The 24,252-nt window shown below is 43.6% G+C and overlaps 1 protein-coding gene and 1 long non-coding RNA gene across 4 annotated transcripts in view; one reads left to right on the forward strand and one right to left on the reverse strand.

Annotated features, from left to right (window-relative positions):
• PRR5 (proline rich 5) overlaps nucleotides 1-24,252 on the reverse strand; it is a 192,953-nt gene that overhangs the window by 162,941 nt on the left and 5,760 nt on the right. The window lies entirely within an intron of this gene.
• LOC143960608 (uncharacterized) lies at nucleotides 269-11,864 on the forward strand. Its single transcript, XR_013270352.1, has 3 exons — nucleotides 269-617; nucleotides 3,818-3,994; nucleotides 9,621-11,864. It is a non-coding gene; the product is annotated as an uncharacterized LOC143960608 (long non-coding RNA).

Genomic DNA, 24,252 nt, shown 5'->3' on the forward strand with positions numbered 1-24,252 from the left:
TTGTGGCTCTAAGAGTCTTGCTATGCCTCATGGGAATTGAAGTTCTGCAACAGTTGGAGGTCCGCTAATTGCATATCCCTGCTTTAGAGGGATAAGCTGTTGGGAAAAAGATGTTGGGTCCTTGAGGAGGAGCAGTGGGAGGAAGCCATGTAGATTACAAATCTGTTTTCTTAAAGTGTAACTCCACTTTTGTTGAGGGGAAAACATTCCCCTCTGGGTGATCTGTGTACATTGCACTGATTTTAATAAACTTTACAGAAACCAACCTTTTGTTATTTTAAAGAAATAAATGTTTGTGTCCATGTGTAATGTTGAGTGATGGGAGTAATTTTTTAAAATTATCAATCAGCTCCTGCACCTGCAGGGTTCTAATGAGAAAAGTAGCTTGGTCTGCATCCCTTTAGACATGATTTCCCTTTGGGCGTATCTCACCAAAAATAATATTTTTATTGCAGGAGATGCCCAAAATTGAATTTGTGTCTTAGTGCGGACTTCTGGGAAAATCAGTGAGCCAATCACACAAGCAGGGAATGACATATCTGTGTACAGAACTCCTCCTGGTTGCACATTGCATTGCATTTTACAGAAGATTACAGTGCTGCAGGTTGAAAGGAAAGGTAAGTTTTAGTAACATTCAATTATAATATGACTTGTGTTGATGTATATGATATATTTTATTTATATTTGCTATTTTTTCCCGCAAAAGTGGAATTGCCCTTTAATGTTTCTCAAGAACATACACAAATATATATTGTTTTAAGGGTTTATTATACTCCACTGAAACTGTTCAAACTGGGTGCATCAAATGAGTCTTTGCGCAGTAGATGTGGCGCAGATCACGGTGACTTGATTTATCTATTGTGGAGATGTCCCAAACTGCACGTTTACTGGATGGGGGTTATCAACACCCCTTATTTTTTTCAGGTCACCTTTCGGGAAGACCCAAAACAATATTTTTTGGGGGATTCGCACTGATCTCCAGGTACCGGAGCTTTCTAGGCAAGCAATTGCTATGGCACCATTTCAGGGATGTAGGCTAATTTTATTGCATCGAAAGTCTGAGGACCCACCTACATTTACAGAATGGATAAAACATTTGGGAGATACACTTATGCCCCATACACACGGTCGGACATTCCGACCACAAAATCCATTAGATTTTTTCTGATGGATTTTGGCCGAAACTAGTCTTGCATACACACGGTCGCACAAAATTGTTGGAAAATCCGATCGTTCGGAACAAGGTGATGTACAACATGTACGAAGGGACTACGTAGAGGCCTGTAGCCAGTAGCTTTCGTCTCCAAATTTTTTCTGAGCATGTGTGGCACTTTGTGTGTCGGAATTCTCTACACACGATCGGAAAAAGTCAGATCGGATTTTGTTGTCGGAAAATTTTCGATCCAGCTCTCAAACTTTTTCCATTGGAAATTCGGACAGAAAAAGTCCCATAGAGCCCACACACGATCGGATTTTCCGACAACATAATCCGATCAGACTTTTTCCGTCGGAATTTCCGACCGTGTGTATGGGGCTAGAGTGATTTATTTACTAGCATAAAAGTAAAAAAAAAATCTGGGCCCAATGGTTGGATACTCCTGGGTTAAGGCCGATATAGGGTAAGGTATATACAGTGCCTTGAAAAAGTATTCATACCCCTTGACATTTTCCACATTTTGTCACGTTACAACCAAAAATGTAGAAGTATTTTATTGGGATTTTATGTGATAGACCAACACAAAGTGGCACATAATTGTGAAGTGGAAGGAAAATGATAAATGGTTTTCCAAATGTTTTACAAATAAATATGTGAAAAGTATTCAGCCCCCCTGAGTCAATACTCTGTAGAACCACCTTTCCCTGCAAATACAGCTGCAAGCCTTTTGGGGTATCTACCAGCTTTGCACATCTAGAGAGTGACATTTTTTCTTCTTTGCAAAATAACTCAACCTCTGCCAGATTGGATGAAGAGTGTCTGTGAACAGCAATTTCCAAGTCGTGCCACAGATTCTTAATTGGATTTAGGTCTGGACTTTGACTGGGCCATTCTAACATATGAATATGCTTTGATCTAAACTATTCTATTGTAGCTCTGACTGTATGTTTAGAGTTGTTTCTGCTGGAAGGTGGACCTCTGCCCCGGTCTCAAATCTTTTGCAGACTAACAGGTTTTCTTCTAAGATTGTCCTGTATTTGGCTCCATCCATCTTCCCATCAACTCTGACCAGCTTCCCTGTCCCTGCTGAAGAAGAGCATCCCCACAACATGATAATGCCACCACCATGTTTCATGGTGTGTTCAGGGTGATGTGCCGTGTTAGTTTTCCGCCACACATAGCGTTTTGATTTTAGGCCTAAAAAAAAGTTCAATTTTGATTTCATCTGACCAGAGCACCACACGTGGCTTCTCGCAAAGTGCAAACAGCACTTCTTATGGCTTTCTTTCAAAAATGTCTTTCTTCTTGCCACTCTTCCATAAAGGTCAGATTTGTGGAGTGTACGACTAATAGTTGTCCTGTGGACAGATTCTCCCACCTGAGCTGTGGATCTCTACAGCTCCTTCAGAGTTACCATGGGCCAGCAGATATATATCCCCCGAACAGTGGCTTTACCACTGGTCTGCTGCCAAGGAGTCTGGATGTAAAATTGGTATTAACTCCAAAAGTAAACATTTATTATATAGCAGCTTACTAATTCTCAGATGTGATGGCTGCATTTGTTTTCTTTTTTGGCTTTCTTTCTTCTATTTTCACCTGGTGATCTGGCCAGTAAGTCTGTTGTTTTTCAAAAGCGCCAGTTCTCCAGCAGAATGTATCCGTTTACATGGATGAGACTAACCCTTTAAAGTGGTTGTAAACCCTTACAACACACTTTGACCTACAGGTAAGCCTAGATTAAGGCTTACCTGTAGGTCCAAGAAATATCTCCTAAACCTACACGTTTTAGGAGATATTTGCCAAAAGACAGGCACCGCTGTCTACGGTGCATGCACTGTAGACAGCGGCGCACAGGCGCACTGAGCGCGGCACCGTCAACGGCGAAGATGCCACGCATGTCAGCTCCCGTGCGCATGCGCGGGAGTGACGTCATCGCGGCTTCGCCGAATGACAGCGGCGGAGCAGCGAGACCCACCGAGAAGATGGATGCGCCGGACTACAGGGGACAGCGGTGACTTTGCTGGCTCCTGTGTCAGGTAAGTGACACATAATGGACTACTATGCGATGCATAGTATTCCATTATGCTTTGCCTTTGCAGGGAATGAAAGAGGAAGTAAACCCATCAGGGTTTACTTCCTCTTTAAGACTGGCAGGGGTGTATAAAATGAAGAGCTTTTATTTATTCATGTAAAACCTTGATGACAGGTCCACTCATATAGACAAATGTGGGCTTACTTGCTCTTCAGCAAACCTACGTGTAGAAAATGAAAAGCAATGGCATAGCTGACCTTACCAGATACCTATAAAATATGTCACTTGTGACTGCTATTCGGCATTGGGTCAAACTCAGCATATGACACTGATATGGAGAACGGGTTATAACTAGATGCACCTTTAATCCGAGCCATCTCACTCCCTATGGAAAGGAGCCAGCTGCTCTAATAACGTCTACAGCTTCTAAAAAGGTTTGCCTTCCCACCGCAACAATTTAAAGTGCATATAAAACTTTTTTCTTATAAGCTTTTAACAGGACAATGTTATTTCACACCTTGTTTTCACTCCTCCCAAAGCAGTTTTCATCAAAAAGTCCAATAATTTTGTTCAGGCACTTCCTGTTACTGGGTGACAACTGTCTCCCAATCGTGCTTTTACATTGTCAGGCTGTGACATGCACTCCCTGGAGAGAACTACAAGCAAACAACGCCAACACAAAACGTGCAGCCATGTTCCACCATTGCAGAAATCTAGTCCAGAGCAATGATGTGCAGTCGATACTGGAGCAAGTACAAGTAGACAGAAGTAGTTGAATGACGCTTGAGGAGATCAGCAGCACTGAGGTACAAAAAATTTTGTATTTTAGAAAAAAAATAAAAGTATGGTGATTGTTTATAATACACAGTGCTCCTGCCTGAGCTCATTTGGCTGGGCTTCCCCTATGGGTCACAAGAGTGCAATCCGTTTTGCACTCCTGTGACCCTTTTTTTAGCAGATGGTGGACTGAAGTCCGCTCTCTGCTGATGTCACAGAAATCAGTCCAGGCACCTTGTTATTTGGACAATGGAAGTGTGGTTCCGCCATGTGCCTGGACTGATACCCATCTCAGCCTCTCAGTGAGCCACTGGGAGCGTGAGACGGCCACTCCCCGCCCCTCCACAGCTCAGCACTCCAGTGACTGGGGGGGGCGGGAGCAGAGCTGAGAGTTGCTGATGGACAGTCAGCAGCTCTCCTCTTGGGGAGCTGTAAAAACCGAGCCATCAGCGGTGTTCAATCGCTCAGTTCTCAGTGCAGAGGTACCGGGGGACAGATGCTGCATCCACCTAGATAAGTATGAATGGGCAAATACAAAAAAAAAACAAAAAAAACATACTCTTTTAACCACTTCAGCCCTGCAAGGATTTGCCCCCTTAATGACCAGGCCATTTTTTGCAATACAGCACTGCGTCGCTTTAACTGACAATTGCACAGTCATGCAACGTTGTACCCAAACAAAATCAATGTCCTTTTTTTTTACCCACAAATAGAGCTTGCTTTTGGTGGTATTTGCTAATCTCTGCGGTTTTTATTTTTTGTGCTATAAACGAAAAAAGAGCGACAATTTTGAAAAAAAACAAGCAATATTTTTCACTTTTTGCTCTAATAAATATCTCTCAAAAAAATGTCTCTCTTTAGTTTAAGCCAGTATATATTCTACTACATATTTTTGGTAAAAAAAGTAAGCATATATTGATGCGTGAAAGTTATAGCGTCTACAAACTAGGGAATAGATTTATTGCATTTTTCATTTTTTCACTAGTAATTGCGGCGATCTACAATTTTTTGTGGGACTTCAACATTGGACAGATCGGACACTCTTGGCACATTTTTGGGACCATTGGCATTTATACAGCGACCAGTGCTATAAAAATGCACTGATTACTGCATAAATGTCGTTGGCAGTGATGGGGTTAACATTAGGGGACGCTCAAAGGGTTCAGTGTGTTCCCTAGGTGTGTTTCTAACTGTGAGGGGATGGGACTAACTAGAGGAGGAGCCAGATTGCTGTTTCTACTTAGTAGGAACAACGATCTGTCTCTCCTACCCTGTCAGAACACAGATTTTTGCCTGCCAGCCACGCGCATCGGCTCCCTGTTTGTGCAGCAAGTGTGCGCGCCTGCTATAGCTCTTAAGGGAGCCGCCATATGGGTCCGTATAACGACGTGAGCCAATCGGCAAGTGGTTAAGCAAGCTAAGTGTCATACAGTTAAGGTTCATATTTACTTTAGTTAGCTCTCCAAATACCGGAAATTGTACATTGTGATGTAACTGCTAAACGTCAAGTTATTTCAGCAAACCCAGAAAGACTGCAAAAGCAACAACTTCTGCAAATAACTAACTAAGGCTCCATGCACACTAGTGTTTTTCATTAGCCCAAAAAAATAGAAATAACACTGGATGAAAAATGCACGCTCTCTCTCTCTCTCTCTCTCACTCTCTCTCTCTCTCTCTCTCTCTCTCTATATATATATATATTACTGATTTTGTAGGTTTTCCTACTTACAAAGCATGTTGAAGTCTGTCATTTTTATCATAAGTACTCTTCAACTGTGAGAGACAGAGTTCTAAAACAAAAATACATAAAATCACATTGTATGATTTTTCAGTAATTAATTTGCATGTTATTGCATGACATAAGTATTTGATCACCTACCAACCAGCAGTAAGAATTCCAGCTCTTACAGACCTGTTATTTTTTCTTTAGAAGAGGTTCATTATGACAGTCAATCTCCCTCGGTCTGGGGCTTCATGCAAGATCTCACCTCGTGGGGTATCAATGATCATGAGGAAGGTGAGGGATCAGCCCAGAACTACACAGCAGGACCTGATTAATGCTCTGAAGAGAGCTGGGACCACAGGACTACAGGATCAGTAGACAGTGGATCCCACTACCTTCTTCGCCTATTGCATAGACTCATCCCCTTCATCCCAGGAAGGAGATACAGCAGCAGTAAAAGGACCAAGTTAAATTTAAGACCCTCTGCCTCACTCACAAATGTACACAAGGGAAATCTCCACAATACTTCTGTGACAAAATAAAGCACTACACCCCAGGTCGCCCCCTTCCGGTCAACTAACCAGAACCTCCTCCACATCCCCAAGACCTGTTATAAATTAAAAGGTGAACAAAGGTTCGCAGTCCAAGGACCACGGCTATGGAACGATCTACCGGCCTTAAGAAAGAAGCTCAAGACCCATCTCTTCTGAAGACCCAGACGGACACTGGTGGCAAAAAGTGCCCTGAGGCGATTTAGTTTGCATATGTAGCGCTATACAAGTTATTAATTCATTCATAGTCTCAAAGAAAACCATTAGTAACACACTATGCCGTCATGGATTAAAATCCTGCAGCGCATGCAAGGTCCCCCAGCTCAAGCCAGCAGATGTCCAGGTCCATCTGAAGTTTGCCAATGACCATCTGGATGATCCAGAGGAGAAAAGGGAGAAGGTCATGTGGTCTGATGAGACAAAAATAGAGCTTTTTGGTCTAAACTCCACTCGCCGTGTTTGGAGGAAGAAGAAGGATGAGTACAATTCCATGAACACCATACCAACCATGAAGCATGGAGGTGAAAAAATCATTATTTGGGGTTTCTTTTCTGCAAAGGGTACAGGATGACTGCACTGTATTGAGCGGAGGATGGATGGGGTCATGTATCGCAAAGGCTTGGCCAACCACCTCCTTCCCTCAGTAAGAGCCTTGAAGATGAGTCGTGGCTGGGTCTTTCAGCGTGACAACGACCCAAAACACACAGCCAGGACAACTATGGAGTGGCTCCGTAAGAAGCATCTCAAGGTACTGGACTAGCCATTCTCCAGACCTAAACCCAATAGAAAATCTTTGGAGGGAGCTGAAAGTCCGTATTACCCAACGACAGCCTTGAAACCTTAAGGATCTGGAGAAGGTCTGTATTGAGGAGTGGGCCAAAATCCCTGCTGCAGTATGTGCAAACCTGGTCAAGAACTACAGGAAACGTATGATCTCTGTAATTGTAAACAAAGGTTTCTGTACCAAATATAACGTTCTGCTTTTCTGATGTATCAAATACTTATGTCATGCAATAAAATGCAAATGAATTACTTAAAAATCATACAATGTGATTTTCTGGATTTTTGTTTTAGATTCGGTGAAGAGTACCTATGATAAAAATTACAGACCTCGTAAGCAGGAAAACCTGCAAAATCAGTAGTGTATCAAATACATGTATTCTCCACTGTATATAATTACGATCAGTAGCTCCATGGAACCTTTTACTCCTGCCGTATATAAGCAGCTTAAAGTGGGTGTGTTGGCAAATATCACTTGGGTCTGTTTACAAACAAAACCTGCCTGCTTCAGCTGTCACTGTGCCTTGCAGAGAAAAAGAGAGGCCTGGTGACAGCTGAAGCCAAAAGGCTACAACTGTCACCAAGCAATACAGTGTGTAAAAACCAAATACATGAATAATACAATGTTTAAAAAGTGCATTAAAAACTGTTGGGGACCTTTCATAGGGCTTTCCAATTAGGTCTGCCTGTCTATTCCAAACCTGATTGGAAGCTCCATGCAGCTCTATGGTGGAAGCTCCATTTAGCTCTATAGACAGGCAGATGTAAATGGACTTGATGAATGTACACGCATCTACCTCCAAGTCTGTCCAGGAAAAGGATTTGTGTCCTTTTCTGTTTTTCTGAACCTAAATGTGACAGATTGGAGGTAGCTTGATGTAAACAGACAGTGGAGTGCAGGGATGGACTGACAACTCATGGGGCCCCCGGACAATAGGAGAAGATTATGGGGCCCTTGGGCAATAGGAGATAATGGGGCCCCCAGGCAATAGGAGATTATGGGGCCCCCAGGCAATAGGAGATTATGGGGCCACACAGTATACACACACACACACATACAGTATACACATACAGACACACAATATACACACACAAAATACACATACACACACTGAAAAGGTACTGTGGAGGCGGGGCAGCTATAACCTTGGGATTTAAAAAAAAAACACAGATTTTGTCATACTGTGCCTGGTTTTATTGAGGCTGGCAACCCTGATGGGGTCCCTTAGTGGCATGGGGCCCTCGGGCAATGCCCGAGAGCCCGAATGGTCAGTCCGCCCCTGGTGGAGTCTTTACATCCGGCAACTCATATAGCTATCACGGGTCACCCGTGCCATCCAGACACAAACTAAATGGGCATGGATGCCAAAACCCTGGCATCTGCGCCATTTAGCCTCAATTCAGCAGGGGATCTGCTCATGAATGGACACCACTCCATGTTAAAGAGCTAGTTCAAATTTGCATTGAAAATAAGTTTTTCCCTTTTGTTGGTTTATAAAAACAAAAAGGCTAAATCCTAAATCGGTGTACCAGGTTAAATATATCATAAAAAAAACATGTGACAGTTATTTAATTAGTTAACTGATGCATACTAAAATTGCTAAATTTGTTCGAAGCGTCAATGTCTTCATGTCATGAAGAGGGTAAAGTACATACAGACCATTGTGGTGGCAGTTTGGTCACTTTGCTGTAAGTACAGATTTCCATAAGGTTCATTAGCAAGCTGTAATCTGTCCTGGTCACTGTCTGAATACTAAAAGCTAGTATTCTGTGGACAGATGCAGCCAGATGTTTGCAATTACGGCAAAGACAAACCAATTTCCAATTAGGTGCAAATAACAAATTTATTATAACGATACTGACAGCAGTGACATAAAACTAACCAACAACAACAAACAACCCAACAAAACAACATGAGCAATGGAAAACTAACCAACTAATTACATAAAAAATGGCAGAGTTAAAGGAAAAGAGATAAATTAAGGGAGGAGCAGGCGGGAGTACAGGGGGACAGACAGCTGGAACTGAATACAGGATAAATACAGAAACAGGTCACATATAGGCCCAGAGCTATGGGGCCAAATAATCTGCGAGTCACCAGTTTCAGGTGATGACTTATTAAGCCCTGCTTGCCTCTGCAAGACTCCTAAGTATGCTGTACCTCCACTGTTTTGTCCTAGAGACCATAATGCCACCACCAGAGTCCTGGCTCTCCTGCATATTCCTGACAGTCAGGTATAATATTCTCAGCATGTGTCATTGCAATACCAGGTTTCACCAGCAGAGGGCTTCATAAAAGGTACAGGAGAGATGAGAGTTGTTCAGGACATTTTAAATCCTCTCTGTTATTTTAAGCTAAGATGGAAAAGTACCGTACTTAAATATTTCTGAATCCTGGGAATGTTCATTAATTGTTTTATTTCCTGTTCAACCATAAAAAGGTGAATTTTCCTCACTGATTTCCCTTATTACACCATAATTAGAAGCCAAGCAGAACCTTGTACTGTTCCTAGCTCTAAAAGATAACATCTGGGTCTCTAATGTATAGTAAGTTAGACTCCTTCATGTTTTAATTTAAATTTGTCTTTTTTTTTCCTGCAGGTCAGACACCCCACAGAAGACCTGGCTAGCCAAACAAAGGATGCCAGCATGGCTGGAGTATATCAAGGGGAAATCAAACATATTTCTAGTGAACATAGTTTGAATTATTATTATTGTGTTTTTATTAAAATGTTACCTTTAAGTAATGTTGAGTGTAATTTGCACATTTTACATACTTGCTTTACAATATTTACATCTCTGAATAACGCTATGCTGATTCTCCCCCTAGTGGCTATCTGTATGTAGTGCAGTGTCTAGTTGGCAAGGAAGTGACAGGTACAGGGACATTGTGGTGCTGCTGCTCAATGTGTCCACACAGGGCCTCTATCCTGATCTAGCCAGTGCTATTCTTCTTCCATCCACCAGAAGTTGCTTGTAGGACATAAAGTACCAGAGACACTCTGATGCAAGATCATGATGGATTGCAGGAGGTCAAATTCACTGTAAGGCTGTTTCTGTACATGGGCTTGTAAGTAGGTTGAAATGCTGGTTAGTGAGACAGCTGCTGCCTAGGCCAGGAAGGAAACAGTTACCCTGTTTCCCACACTTTCTACTGAGCTCTATCTCTCTCTTCTGTGCTGATAATAAAAGGAGGGAGGGCTCTGCCCAGACAGTCTGCATGGGAGAGAAGACACAGACAGGACACAGCATGTATTATCCAGCCACATCACAGAGCTGCTGCAGCTCCAGCTACCAGAGAGAGTCTTGTCTGCCTCTAGGAACCTTCCACATGTAGGGGAATTGCTGGGACTTGCAGCCCTCTCTGAAAAAAAAAAACAGCTTTTGGGACTCTGCTGTGTATGGACTCTTGCCTGTGCAGTTACGCTTGGGCAGCCACAAGCCTGAATTAGGGATTCATTTAGGGAAAAGACTGTGCACTTTGTTTTGGAGCTGTTATGCGGAAAATTTCCGGTAAAGCTTTTGAAATGTTGTTCTAGCCTGGTCTAAAGTTTCCTAAAGGGGTGCATGGTGGTCATGGCGTATGGAAGAACAGGGCCTTTAATGCACAAACACAGGGTGAAGTGGTGACATGCCGCCCTAGGGGCAACGAGTACAAGAGTAGGATGATATAACAGTGGGAGAGCTATAATGGCAGGGGTAATGGGTCTTAAGCATAATGAAGAAAACGGTAACCAGGACTGGTGGAGACCCTAGAAACCTAGCCATATGGAATGGAAGAGAAAAGAGTTAATTATGAGTGAGCATGGGGTTCGTGCTGGGACCCATTCTGCCACTGAGATACAGGTGGCAGAGTCAAGCTGGACTGGTGGAACGAGACACTGCTCTGTGGTGTCTCCTTCAAAATGTCATGTCCTGTGCAGATGGATGTATTGTGGGATCGGGAGGCACCTGCTTTAGGTTAAGGTACAGAGACACCGGGGTGTGCGGCTTGCATCTAACTTGGGGTACCACCATAACGCTGATGTCACATAAAAGCAGCCCCACCTGATCCTGGGCATTAGCAAGCATGTACACCGTTGAGTCTGGAGAAAGAAGAGTGAAAGAGAGCAAAAAGACCGCTTGTGCACCGAGCGAGTCGGCCCTGCCCACAGACTGAATGACTACAATTCCCAGTGATGGGACATACAGGTGAGGAGGAGCAGATATCGTTTTTCCAGGCTAAGAAACCCAGGAAGACTGAGGACAGTGCACTGCGCAAAACTTAATCTAACTTTGTGGCACTACCTTGAGACCGCAATTTAGAATGTCAAGAGCCGGTAGTGCAGATAGGAGATCTACTCTTAGGATATCGCCAGAGACCATGTTGCCAAGCATCTGGACCAGGGGTCACTGTGTGCACAGGACTAGTGAGGAGCCGCTGTTTGGCTTTACCACTGATAGCAGAGTGAGTCTGACTGCCATTATGGACACTGTACTTCTGCATGCACAATCCTTAATGGGATGGTATTCCAAGTGCGCCAACATGTTTGGGCCCTTACCAAATAGCTGGCAGAAGGTTGAGAGCAAGCAGTTTACTCATTTCTGATTGCTGCCATTGTAATCACATATAGGTCTTTCCTTCAGCTAAGGATATCAATCACAAGTTGGAGACAGGGTGCTTTTGATGTGCCCCAAGTCTATTATTCATTACACAGTGGTGGGGTTACCTACATATGCTGTTCATGTGCTATTGTATTTGGTTTTCCCTTTTTCCTTTGTAGTGAAGGCTGCGGCTACGTGTATTTTAAAAGTGTAATGTGAATTACTGTTGACAGTATGTACCTGTTTGCTTATCATTCAATAAAGAACCTGTTTGATTAAAAAAAAGGATATCACAGATTAAGGGCAAAGTGCATCTTCAAAACATTTACTTTGTTTACTGTAGCCTGATACTTGATAACTGTTGATTAATATCGAGTAATAGTTGTCCCACTGATTCATCTGTTGCAATGTACTTTACTTGCAGTCCTACAATTTGGTGTCAATTTCTGGTGCCTTTGCATTATTGTGCTTGTGATACGTATACGCTGTGGTGGCCCGTCCATAAGGGGTGCAGTGGCGACGCCCCTCTAATCCCTGCGCCTGACCCCTAATCTACAGGGTGCTGGACGCATGGATTCCAATGGGGTTTATTTTTTTAATTCGCTATTGTCTTTCTGACTCTCCACATGGCCAATCAGGAAGCAGGTCCTGAGACCCAATTGGCCGAGATGAGAAGCATTCATATTGGCCACCAAGGAGGATAAGACGCAGGGGAAGCCGGTTTCTCTGCCCCCCCCCCCCCCCCCAAAATGGAGCATCAGTCACCACTACTTATATCTATATGTGCATAGGTGTCTGCAGCTACCTCTTGCCCATCCAGGTGTGTCAGAGAGTACTGAGCTGTTCACAGAGTCGTGACACAAGAACAGAGGACCCGATACATCCGTCTCTTTAGGGGGGTAAAGGTGCATTTATGTTACTCCCTATTCAATACCTTCTTAGTAAAAAAGCCTCATTAATGCAAAATGCATTGTTCTAGTTTAGTCAGGCCGGTCTGTTAAACTTGGCTTTCAGGGAAAGGTAGAGTATAGCAAAGTCACTGTGCAACAGTGATTAGGAAACACATATGACGGCCACAATGTAAGTATGCAATTACAAATTAAATATAGGTATAAGTAAGTAAATATAAGTAAGATTTTTAAATCGTTAATATGCATGGATACAACTGTTTAGATTAAAGCGGAACTCCAGGTAAATATTTTTAAACACAGATAAATACATAACAAGGATTTGTTTTATGCCCCTGTAAAGGAACTTGCATGGAACTCAGAAGCATCTCATCTCATGAGCAAGCTGAACTCATATGAAAACCCACTCTACTTGCTAATCTACCCAAGTCATTATTACACCAACCCTGTTGCTAGCTCACTGGCTGAAATTAAGCCACAGTACCCTTTTGCACAATGTGGTTCCTCCAGCAGACCTTTATGCCACTACTATGTTCTGCACTTACATAAGAGGATGGTAGAAGGAACCACAGCATGCAGCAGAGGGACATGCTATCCGACACACCTGGAAGTGTGGCATAGTAGCGCCATATTGAGCTCTTTAAGAAACTGATAATTAAACTCACCACCCCTGAAAATTTAAAGTGATTGTAAACCTCAGACACGAAATATGAACAAAGCATTTTCCTTTATCGTGTGTACTTGTCTCAATCCTGAGTACTAACTGCCATTTCTGTCTGCTCCTCATTCCTCTGCTATCTACATGGGTCACTTCTGACAAATTTTCCTGAAAACAAGAGAAATAAGGTGACAGAGGAGAGATCTCCAGTACACAGCCTGTGATTGACAGCTCTGTTCCTGTGTGCTGTGTGATGGGGGGGGGGGGGGGGGGTGCCTTCCCTCCAATCAGCTCTCAGAGCTTTCCTCATTGAGCTCTGCAGTGTGTAATTGCAGCTGCCTGCCTCCTATTTTTTTTTTTGGAAAGCTCAGACAAGCTTTATAAATGATGGACTATGAAAGGCTGTAGAGAACAGAGGACTGCAGATAAACAGGTACAATTTATGTAGGAGGGTTTGTTTAATCTCTCTGTATCACCTGAGCCCAGTTACTTCACTGGGTATATGTAAGGGTGTATAAACCCCTTTTATCTGTTCCTGTTACATTAGAAAATAAAATATTTCTAATTTATGGTGGGAAAGAGCACACAGGCCATGGATCAAACCAAAGGGAAAACTGATAAAACATTATCAGTTCTGATATAGTATTTTAGAATTCTGACATATCTAAGAATTTTGTGATAAGATCTCAGAGCACTTTAAAACAGTTTGGAGAATTTGGGAAGAATATCACACAAATGCGAGATACTTTCTGTAGCATTATGCAACAACAGTGCGCCAGTGGAAGTTATACTTTCCATGATTCCTTTGAGTCTTTCATGGTTATGTGACTTGTACTGGAGCCTTAGTACATCACATAAAAGACATTGGGGTTGATTTTCTAAAGGCAAACCCACTTTGCACTATAAGTAAATAAGCTCCCCCCCCCCCCCCCGGTTTGATTTATTAAAGTGGAGTTCCCCCAAAAAATGGATCACCTTCTGCTGATCGGATTCCGCCCCCCTCTGGTGTCACCTTTGGCACCTTCCATGGGGGAGCAGTATAATCCAGGCATTTGCTCCCACTTCTGGGCATAGATCACTGCAGGCTCCGCTGTGACCTACGCCAAGTCTGGCCCCTCCTCCACCCCCCCCCCCGCTGTCTTCTGGGAGACACACAGGTCTCAGAAGACAGCAGTGACCAGTAAGGACGTGCAACGCAACTCACGCATGTGCAGTAGGGAACCAGGCTGTGAAGCCGCAAGGCTTCACTTCCTGATTCCCTTTCCGAAGATGGCGGTGCCTCCACCCAAGAGCCAAGGGACAAATCGGCTTCGGGTGAGGACATCGCGGGCACCCTGGACAGGTAAGTGTCCATATTTTAAAAGTCAGCAACTGCAATATTTGTAGCTGCTGACTTAAAAAAAAAACAATTGGCAGAACTTTGCTTTAAACTGGAGATTGCAAATTCTGGTGCAGCTCTGCATAGAAACCAATTAACTTACATGTTTTATTGCCAAAACTTAGTGGAAAAAGCTGAAGTTACAAGCTGATTGGCTACCACGCAGAACTGCATCAGATTTTGCAATCTCCAATCTTAGTAAACCAAACCCATTGACACACTGCTTGAGTTGGCAGCAAAATGCCCCGGAGGAAAGCAGGAGTGCCACATTTTCATGTGCAAAAAAAGGCATTTAGAACTAATTAGATTTACGTTCTTCAAGCTTTTACTTTTTTTTTTTTTTTTTTTAGCCTGGAGGGCAAATCATGTACTGAATCTATTTTTACCTCAAAACCTGTATAACGTAGAGATTTCAGTAATTAAAGGGATGGGTTGGTTGCACTGGGTCCCAATGACCCCTGCTGCAAGTCAGAGTCATTTGTACTTGTTTCAAAGCCCGCAGCCAGTCGTGGGAGAGTAGGAACAATTACCATTATAACAGAAGATGAAGTATCTCCCACATAGCTAAGCCTTCAGAGCACAAGTTCACCTTTAGAAGATTTTCACCTGTAATATGTGCTGAGCGTTTCTTATCTTTTCAGGGTATATCCAATTATCCATCTTTTTCTCTATGTGTCTTAGGGGCCCCTCCTGTTTCAGATTTTATCATGAGTGAGGTATACGGACATGGAAACCCTTTCCACACCAAACAGAACAGTCGCCGGGACCAGAGGTCGTTACTATGTAGATGCCCATACTAAAATATTTTAGACACTGGGCGCTATATAAGAAGGCGTTCAGATAAGCTTCAAGCCTCCTTTCACATGGGCAGCCAGAAGGTTCTAAAAACAGGCAGTTGTTCTGCATTTTACTGTCCCCGATTGCTCACCTACAAGCGGATGTGGTGCTGTTCTGATGATTGCACATTGCCATGCTAATTTTCCTGCGATATGCCGAGGATGACAGGCAACATCAGCTGTCAAACCCTCCCATTAACAGTGAAAGAACAGCCTGGAGTAAAACAAGGAAAAGAATAAACGCAGGGCTGGCATGAGTAGGTTAACAGGGGATAATACAGGCAGGGGGAGTGGCTAAGAAGTTAATGGGGGCTAAGCTGGGAGCGGGTATAGCAGAGGTGGACCCCGCCCCAGCGTCAGTCGGAAGAAGGAGACGGATCCCCACCCTCCCTCCCTAAATTTAGGTACGGTGGATTGTGATAACATATATTCCTTTTCAGAGGTTCTTCATGGATGTTGTAGCAGTTGGAGGGTGTTGGTCTGCAGGTGAAGGAAGATACCCCCTCCCCAAGGTGATGCAGGACCCATTGGAGATATGGGCTCGTTGGTGATATTACATATAAGGATTTATATGGAATATGGTGAAATGGTGCACTGCAGTCAATAGTTGGTTGTCTTTGAGCTAGTATGTCAGCTTGAGGCCTAGTTTACAGTTAATAGGACCGCAGTGTATGGTTGATCGTTTACGGTAATTGGGTGGAAGGGGGAATGTCCTGCAGAAGACCAACGCTATCAGTTTCCAGTCAACAGATGTTTATTGTTACATGTTAAATTTATTGGATATTAGTAAAGGGGCTGCTACGGCCACTAATTGCTCCAATAAGGTGTGGTCTCCTTTACTGGGAAAAAGGGGAAAGGTATGGAGTGGGTGGCTGGGCAACTGTAGCGGACATCTGTTATACTATAGTCATGGCAGTGTGCTGCAAACACATGGTTCGCAGTTACAGCATGGCCCCACAATGCAAAATCACCATTTGGCAGTTTAAAAAAAAAAAAATTGGCATCAAGAGGCAACCTTATCAACTCCTGAATATCCACAAACCTCACCAACCTCTGAAATGAGACCTATACGGGAGTAGTAAATGCTGTCGCCCCTGTAAAGGGAGTCTTGGAGCACAGAAAGGCCTTAAAATGTAAGCCAAACTCAAAAATGTAATATATTGCATCTACCAGTCAGTAGATGTGGTATGCTTTAGTTTATCTATAGCCAACATCTCTTTTTTCAATTTTAGATAGAGGAAGTAATTGTCAAAAACCTTGTCTGTGTCCAATTTTACTTTCTACCCCAAAGAAAAAACAAGAAGTGAGAGGAAATATCTTCAAAGTAGGGGAAGCCAATCTTCGACAGCTCTCACTGAAACAGAGGTGTCCTCATTGGAGGATTTCCTCTCACCTCCTATTCTGGGGACAGCTAAAATATTCTGGATTCTCCATCTTCTTTTCTCCTGATGACAATGGCCACCAGGACAAATAAAGAGAGTGATTCTCCCTGACAAGGGTCCTATTGCTTTAACACTGTACCTAAACTTAAAATGAAAGGTTTGGAAACAGATCCACTTTAATCAAGGCAGTAGCTGCACAAGCTTGCAAAATCAGTGACAATAAAATCTGTTCAGGAGTGTATTTCACGGTCTATCTGGTATTCAGCTTTAAAGTGGTTGTAAACCCTTTACAACCACTTTTTACTACAGGTAAGCCTATAATAAGGCTTACCTGTAGCTACCCCGGATATCTCCTAATCCTGCACGGTTTAGGAGATATTCCCTGTATCAGCATGTGCCGATGTCATCGTCACATGCGCACTGAAGCAATGGCACGTTCGTGCCATTGCTTCAGCTAGTATGCCGTTACTGGCAGCTCCCACGTACATGCGCGGGAGTGACGTCATTGCGGCTCTGACTAATCAGTGCCAGAGCCCGCGATACCCAGAAGTAACTCCGGGAGTGATGTCGCCGGCCGGAGTAGTGTACGAGGACCGCTGTGGGGGCTCCAATCTAAGGTAAGTATTTCATAATGAGCTAGTATGCTATACCTGTCACCTATTGACTGAAGGCACAGGTGCCCCTATTGGACACCTAGCAGAACGCAAAAAGAGAGGAGGAAGCATAGAGGACACAAGAGCTGTCCCACAGCTCGCCGCCATCACCCACAGCCTGACCCGCCACCAAGATGGGGTAAGTGTCTGGCAGACAGCGGGTGGGGATCACAGTGGCTACATTTGATGGGCACAAGTGGCTGCATATGATGGGCACAAGTATCTGCATATGATGGGCACAAGTGACTGCATTTGATGGGCACAAGTGGCTGCATTTTATGGGACACAAGTGGCTGCATATGATGGGGCACAGTGGCTGCATTTGATTGGCACAGTGGTTGCAATTGATGGCACAGTGGCTGCATTTGATGGGGCACATGTGGCTGCATATGATGGGCACATGTGGCTGCATATGATATGGGACAGTGGATGCATTTGATGGGCACAATGGCTACAATTGATGGCACAGTGGCTGCATTTCATGAGGCACAAGTGGCTGCATATGATGGGGCACAGTGGCTGCATTTGATGGGGCACAGTGGCTGCATTTGATGGGCAAAATGGCTGCAATTGATGGCACAGTGGCTGCATTTGATGGGGCACACATGGCTGCATTTGATGGGCACAGTGAGGCTGCAAGTTTGTTTGAGCCCCCCCAAAAAAAATTTGAGCACCAGCCACCACTGGCAGCATGAAAGTTTGGGGCAGATTTACTAAAGGCAAATAAACTATGCACATTGCAGTTGCACTCTGCAAGTGTTGTTACTTCAGAGCTTAGTAAATGAGCAGAAGCTCTGCTGACTTCCATAATCCAATCACGTTATTGGGTACTCTTTGCAAAGTGAAGCTTTACCTCATTTACTAAGCTCTGGAACAACTGCACTTTGCACAATGCACAGTCTATTTGCCTTTAGTAAATTAACTCCTCTGTACAGGAGCTTCCTGTGATAAAGACCAGCCACTGTTGCTCTCTCTCCTTGTGTAGGATGACTGGTCTTTTCTCCGCCCCTTCTGTATTTTTCTGCAGGCAGCCTGTAGTGGATGAAGCCTGCTGGGTCCCTCCCATAGCTCTGTTCTCTGCACAGTGATGATGTCACTGCTACTTTTACAAGGTAATACCTAGCTTTTTAAAGGCATTTAGTGCACACAAAGTGGATTTACATCCTAGGTGGCTTTTTGAGGAAAATACTTGAATTATGTTTTTGTGCATAGAGTTCAGTTTTAAAGCAGCAGAGTTTTTTTTACCCTATTTTACACGTATTGGACCGACTCAGCAAAACAAAAAGATTGTTCTCCTCACTTTATCTGTAATTGTATTCTTAAGCAGTAGTACACCAGCCGCATCATTAACTTTACTGATTCTATCTCAGCCATGTGATTCTTCAAGATTCCTACTTTGTGATTAAGGAGTGCTAAATTAACAAAAATGTCAAAATGTTCCAGGCAGAAACAACCTGTTAAAAAACATGCAGAATGTTTTTTCCACAGTGTCTTCCTGGCTATCTGACACAACCGAATGAGTTGCATAGTTGCATGCTGTAGTTACTCCCGCCAGCCGCAATGTTACTACACGATACAAAGATTACGTATTGGATATTGGACCAGGGGTAGGAACCACAGTGCTTAGCAGGGAACATGCCAGGCAACTAGCATTCTCAGAAGCACATCAGTAATGTCAGCCTTTACATTTCTCCCACTACAGGTTTTCTTGGAGCAGACTTCTTGTCTTTTTAGGAATGTTGCAAAACCTGAAAAGAACCACAATTTTTTCTTTACATTTCTTTTGGGTGACACGCAGACAGAATTCGATTGTCCTCTGGATAAAGAGTTTTCAGAGTGCTCCAGAGACGCCTTCCCTTAAATTGGTTGTAAAGGCAGAAAGTGGAGTGTTCAGCAGGAGGTACTGCCCACAGAGTGCAACAGTGGGGATCCTTTAGCCGTGTTTTTACCACATTTTCCCAACCGCTAGTGTAAAAAGGCCTTATACTGTATGCCATGTCGACAAAACATCTGACCATCACACCTACCTTTAAAGCCAAAAGCATGTGGACACCCCTCCAATTTTATAAAGTCAGGTGTTTCCAGTGAAGGTTCTGTTAACGCTACAACATACAAAGGTATATTAGACAATCATGCTCTTTCAGCCTTGTGGTAACAGTTTGGGGAAGGCCCTTTTCTGTTGCAGCATGACTGTGCCCCTGTGTACAAAGCCAGCTCCATAAAGACATGGTTTGATGAGTTTGATGTGGAGGAACTCAAGTGGCTGCACAGAGCCCTGACCTCAAACCTACTGAGCATCTGTGGGATGAATTATTATCCAGGTCTTCTCATCCAGCATAAGTACCTGACCTCACAAATGGGCACACATTCTCACAAACACACTCCAAAATCTTCTGGGTATCCTTCCTAAAAGAGTGGAGACTGACATAGATGGAAAGGGGACCATCTCCATAATAATGTCTGTGGTTTTGGAATTGAATAACCAGCAAACTAATAAAGGTGTTATGGTCAGGTGTCCACAAACTTCTGACCATATAATGTAAGCAAAGTCTCAACAGCTAGGATTGGTCAGGTGTCCACAAACTTCTGGCCATATAATGTAAACAAAGTCTCAGCAGCTAGGATTGGTCAGGTGTCCACAAACTTCTGACCATATAATGTAAACAAAGTCTCAGCAGCTAGGATTGGTCAGGTGTCCACAAACTTCTGACCATATAATGTAAACAAAGTCTCAACAGCTAGGATTGGTCAGGTGTCCACAAACTTCTGACCATATAATGTAAACAAAGTCTCAGCAGCTAGGATTGGTCAGGTGTCCACAAACTTCTGACCATATAATGTAAACAAAGTCTCAGCAGCTAGGATTGGTCAGGTGTCCACAAACTTCTGACCATATAATGTAAACAAAGTCTCAGCAGCTAGGATTGGTCAGGTGTCCACAAACTTCTGACCATATAATGTAAACAAAGTCTCAGCAGCTAGGATTGGTCAGGTGTCCACAAACTTCTCACCATATAATGTAAGCAAAGTCTCAGTGGGTGTGATGGTCAGGTGTCCACAAACTTCTGGCCATATACTGTAATGTATACGAAGAGAGGGGGTCTCAGTCATGTATGACCTTGGTACAGAAAGCTCCTGGCTTAGGGCTAGAGAACGGTTCCCCACTACAAGGCTACAATGACACTAAGGGGTTGATTTACTAAAACTGGAGCAGCTGGTGCAGCTCTGCATAGAAACCAATCAGCCTCCAGGTTACTTTGTCAAAGCTTAATTGAACAAGCTGAAGTTAGAAGCTGATTGGCTGCCATGCACAATTGCACAAGATTTTGCACTCACCAGTTTTAGTAAATCAATCCCTAAGACCCCTTTCACACTGGGGCGTTTTTCAGGCGCTTTAGCGTTAAAAAAAGCGCCTGTAAAGTGCTTGAAAGAAGCCTCATCTGCAATCCCAACGTGAAAGCCCGAGTGCTTTAAGAGCCCTTTCACAATGTCAGCGCCCGGAAAATGCTCGTAAAGCGCCACTTAAAGTGGTTGTAAACCCTTACAAACCACTTTGACCTACAGGTAAGCCTAGATTAAGGCTTACCTGTAGGTCCAAGAAATATCTCCTAAACCTATACAGTTTAGGAGATATTTGCCCGAAGACAGGCACCACTGTCTACGGCGCATGCGCCGTAGACAGCGGCGCGCAGGCGCACTGAGCGCGGCATTTCCAATAATGGAGCTGCCGCGCGTGTCGGCTCCCATGTGCATGCGCGGGAGTGACGTCATCGCGGCTCTGCTGAATGACAGCAGCGGAGCTGCGAGACCCCACCGAAAAGATGGATGCGCCGGACTACAGGGGACAGCGGTGACATCGCTGGCTCCTGTGTCAGGTAAGTGACACATAATGGGCTACTATGCGATGCATAGTAGTCCAAGCACCCACAAAATGCTGCTGCCAATAGCGTATTTCAGGCGCTTTTCATGCGTTTTACAGGTGCTTCCCATTGATTTCAATGGGAAGGGGCTCTTTGGGAGCGTTGTATTCACTGCTCCAAAAGCGCTGCAAAGAAGCTGCTTGCAGGACTTTTTTTGACGCCCTGCCAGCGCAGCGCCTCAGTGTGAAAGCAGGCTTTTACATTGGGAATGCAGTTGCAGCTTCTTTCAGGCGCTTTTTTAACGCTAAAGCGCCCGAAAAACGCCCTAGTGTGAAAGGGATCTCAGTGTGAAAGCACTCAGGCTTTTACATTGGGATTGCAGTTGCGGCTTATTTCAGGCGCTTTTTTTAATGCTAAAGCGCATGAAAAACACCTAAAAAATGCCCCAGTGTGAAAGGGGTCTAACAGTAAGCTTACTGTCATACAGCTCCCAGATGCCCAGAGGAACCTGAATTGATTGCAGTAGTATGTACTGGGTACATTTTAATATTTTTCTCCTAGGCTTCACATCTCCTTTTAGTAACTTTACCAGTCTGCATTAATAAAATCCTGACATGTCACAATGTACCAGCAACACTATCATTTTTTTCATATAGCTCCACCATTTATCATTAGAGTACATGCACATGGCTGTATTAAAATAAGGCAAGTAGTATGCAGCATCTTACTGTTAGAAGCTGGAAGCAAGATCCTGTTTAAAAAGTGCTTTGTACAGCGTACTCATGTAATGTTTGAGCAGTTCTTCTATGCCTACAATCGTATAGTGTTAATGCAGCTCTTTGGTAACTGGGATGCAGGTGGCTATTTTACACCAATAAAATACATTTGTGCTATACGCCATACACATGTAAACATCAGCATGCATTGCACATCCTCCAACACTGATTTTTCTTCTTTTTTTTTATGGATCTGAGTGCAGCACACATTTGCCGATCTGTGCACAGCGATGGAAAAGGGAGGAGCAAAATAATTTGCCCCGCCCACCTATGGGGCCGGGCCAGACTACATGTTTAAAAAAATGACAGTTATTTATTAAAGTTTTTTTAAATAAAAGGTTAAAATATTATTGTCTAAAAGGCAAGCCACATGTCAAAGTGGCACAAGCTAGCCCTTATATAAAGAATTATTACTGTGTAGGAGCCGCAGGCAGCGGCGGATCAGCTGAGAAGAAGAAGCATCCCACCCTCCCTCCCATCGTCCAGGCCCTTGTTATGTGGTATGGTCTTTTTCTCAAGAAAAGGGACAGTTATGGAAATATTGAACATGTCTTGGTATTAAATTGAGCTGTCATGGCTGAATTATAGTGATATTTTACGGTAAAATAAATGAGTGTTGTGTTTTAAAGAAAATGGCCATGTTTATTATTGTTATAAGTTGGTAAATAAAATATAATACCAATAATAAAGGGCCCCGGCCATTCAAATCCATTGTAGTATTGGTTTATTATTGATTATTAATGTAATTGTTCTGCACACGGTCACATATACTTGGGCCCATAGAAAACAATAAGCTTGTATTCAAATCTGTAAAAAATAAAAAAACGTTTACTGATACAAATGCCACAGTTTAACTGCCATGTGTATGAGCCCTTGAAAAGGAAGTCCAGTGCCTAAGCTAAGATAACGTCATTTTTCTACCGCAAGCAAGAGGAAGCACTTATTCAGTCTCCTATCCTAGTAATCACACTGCAACATTGTAACTTTGTTGTAAGTCACCACAAGGTGAGACGCTACAACAGAAGCTGCACATGAACCAGGATTTACAAGTCTGTGTCCTTCTCCGAGCTGACATCTCAGTCCAGGAAGCAGCTACTGACCCTTGATGATGCCTGAACAAAAATGGCTCCATCCTTCTGGAGAGAAAAGCAGCTGGAAGCACTGTCTGGGGGAGTAATGTACTGTAATCTCTGTGAGAGGTTATAAATACCTGGAAGAGTTATGCCACGTACACACGACCGGACTTTTCGACAGCAAAGGTCCGACAGAGCAAATCCGTCGGACAATTCGATCGTGTGTGGGCTCCATCGGACCTTTGCTGTCCAAAAATCTGACGGAGTTTAGAAATAGAACATGTTTCAAATTTTTTCGCCGGAACTCCGCAGGATCCAGTTCCTATCGCGAAATCCGCTCGTGTGTATGCTAGTCCAACGGATGAAAACCAACGCTAGGGCAGCTACTGGCTATGAACTTCCTTATTCTAGTCCGGTTGTACATCATCACGTTCAAATCCGTCGGACTTTGGTGTGATTGTGTGTGGCCAAGTCCGTTCATTCAGAAAGCTCATCGGAAAGACCGTCTGACCTAGTCCGTCGAAAAGTCAGTTCGCGTGTACGCGGCATTACACATTACTTAGCATGGATAAAGCTAACATGAAAAAAAGATAGCTAATGCTAGGTCTGCTTTAGTTTGACATTTGGAATGCCAAAAAAGTTTTCATTAACTTCATACGTCTGTGGATTTCTGTTCACTCCTAGTACTCAGCAGAACTGGTGATCAAAAGTCTCAGGTTATCATCGGGTCAATGCATTTATTAACAAAACAGTGTTAAGTAGACAGAAAGCATTGGCCCTTGTGTTGCTTACAGTAAACATTCCATCATTTTCCTCTATGTTGAACTGCAAAGGCAGACTGACCAATCATTAACACACACCCAGAGGTAATGTCAGGTAAATAGCTACATACAGGGGGGATTTAGAGTTCCTTCACACGGACGTGTCCATGTACGGAGCCCGCTCTGCTCAGCGGGGATCGCTCCGCCGATCCCCGCTGAGCATGCAGATGACAGGTCTGTCTCTGCTCTCCCCTATGGGGGATCGGATGAGGACGGACCGTAGAGTCCAAGGTCACCCGATCCGATCAGACGGATGGAAAAGTAGGATTTTCCTCTGTCACACTATTTCAGATCGGAGCGGGTC

The sequence above is a fragment of the Lithobates pipiens genome, unplaced genomic scaffold (assembly GCF_037356315.1).
Source record: "Lithobates pipiens isolate NorthernLeopardFrog02 unplaced genomic scaffold, aLitPip1_a1.2 Scaffold_8, whole genome shotgun sequence".
Taxonomy (NCBI): domain Eukaryota; kingdom Metazoa; phylum Chordata; class Amphibia; order Anura; family Ranidae; genus Lithobates; species Lithobates pipiens.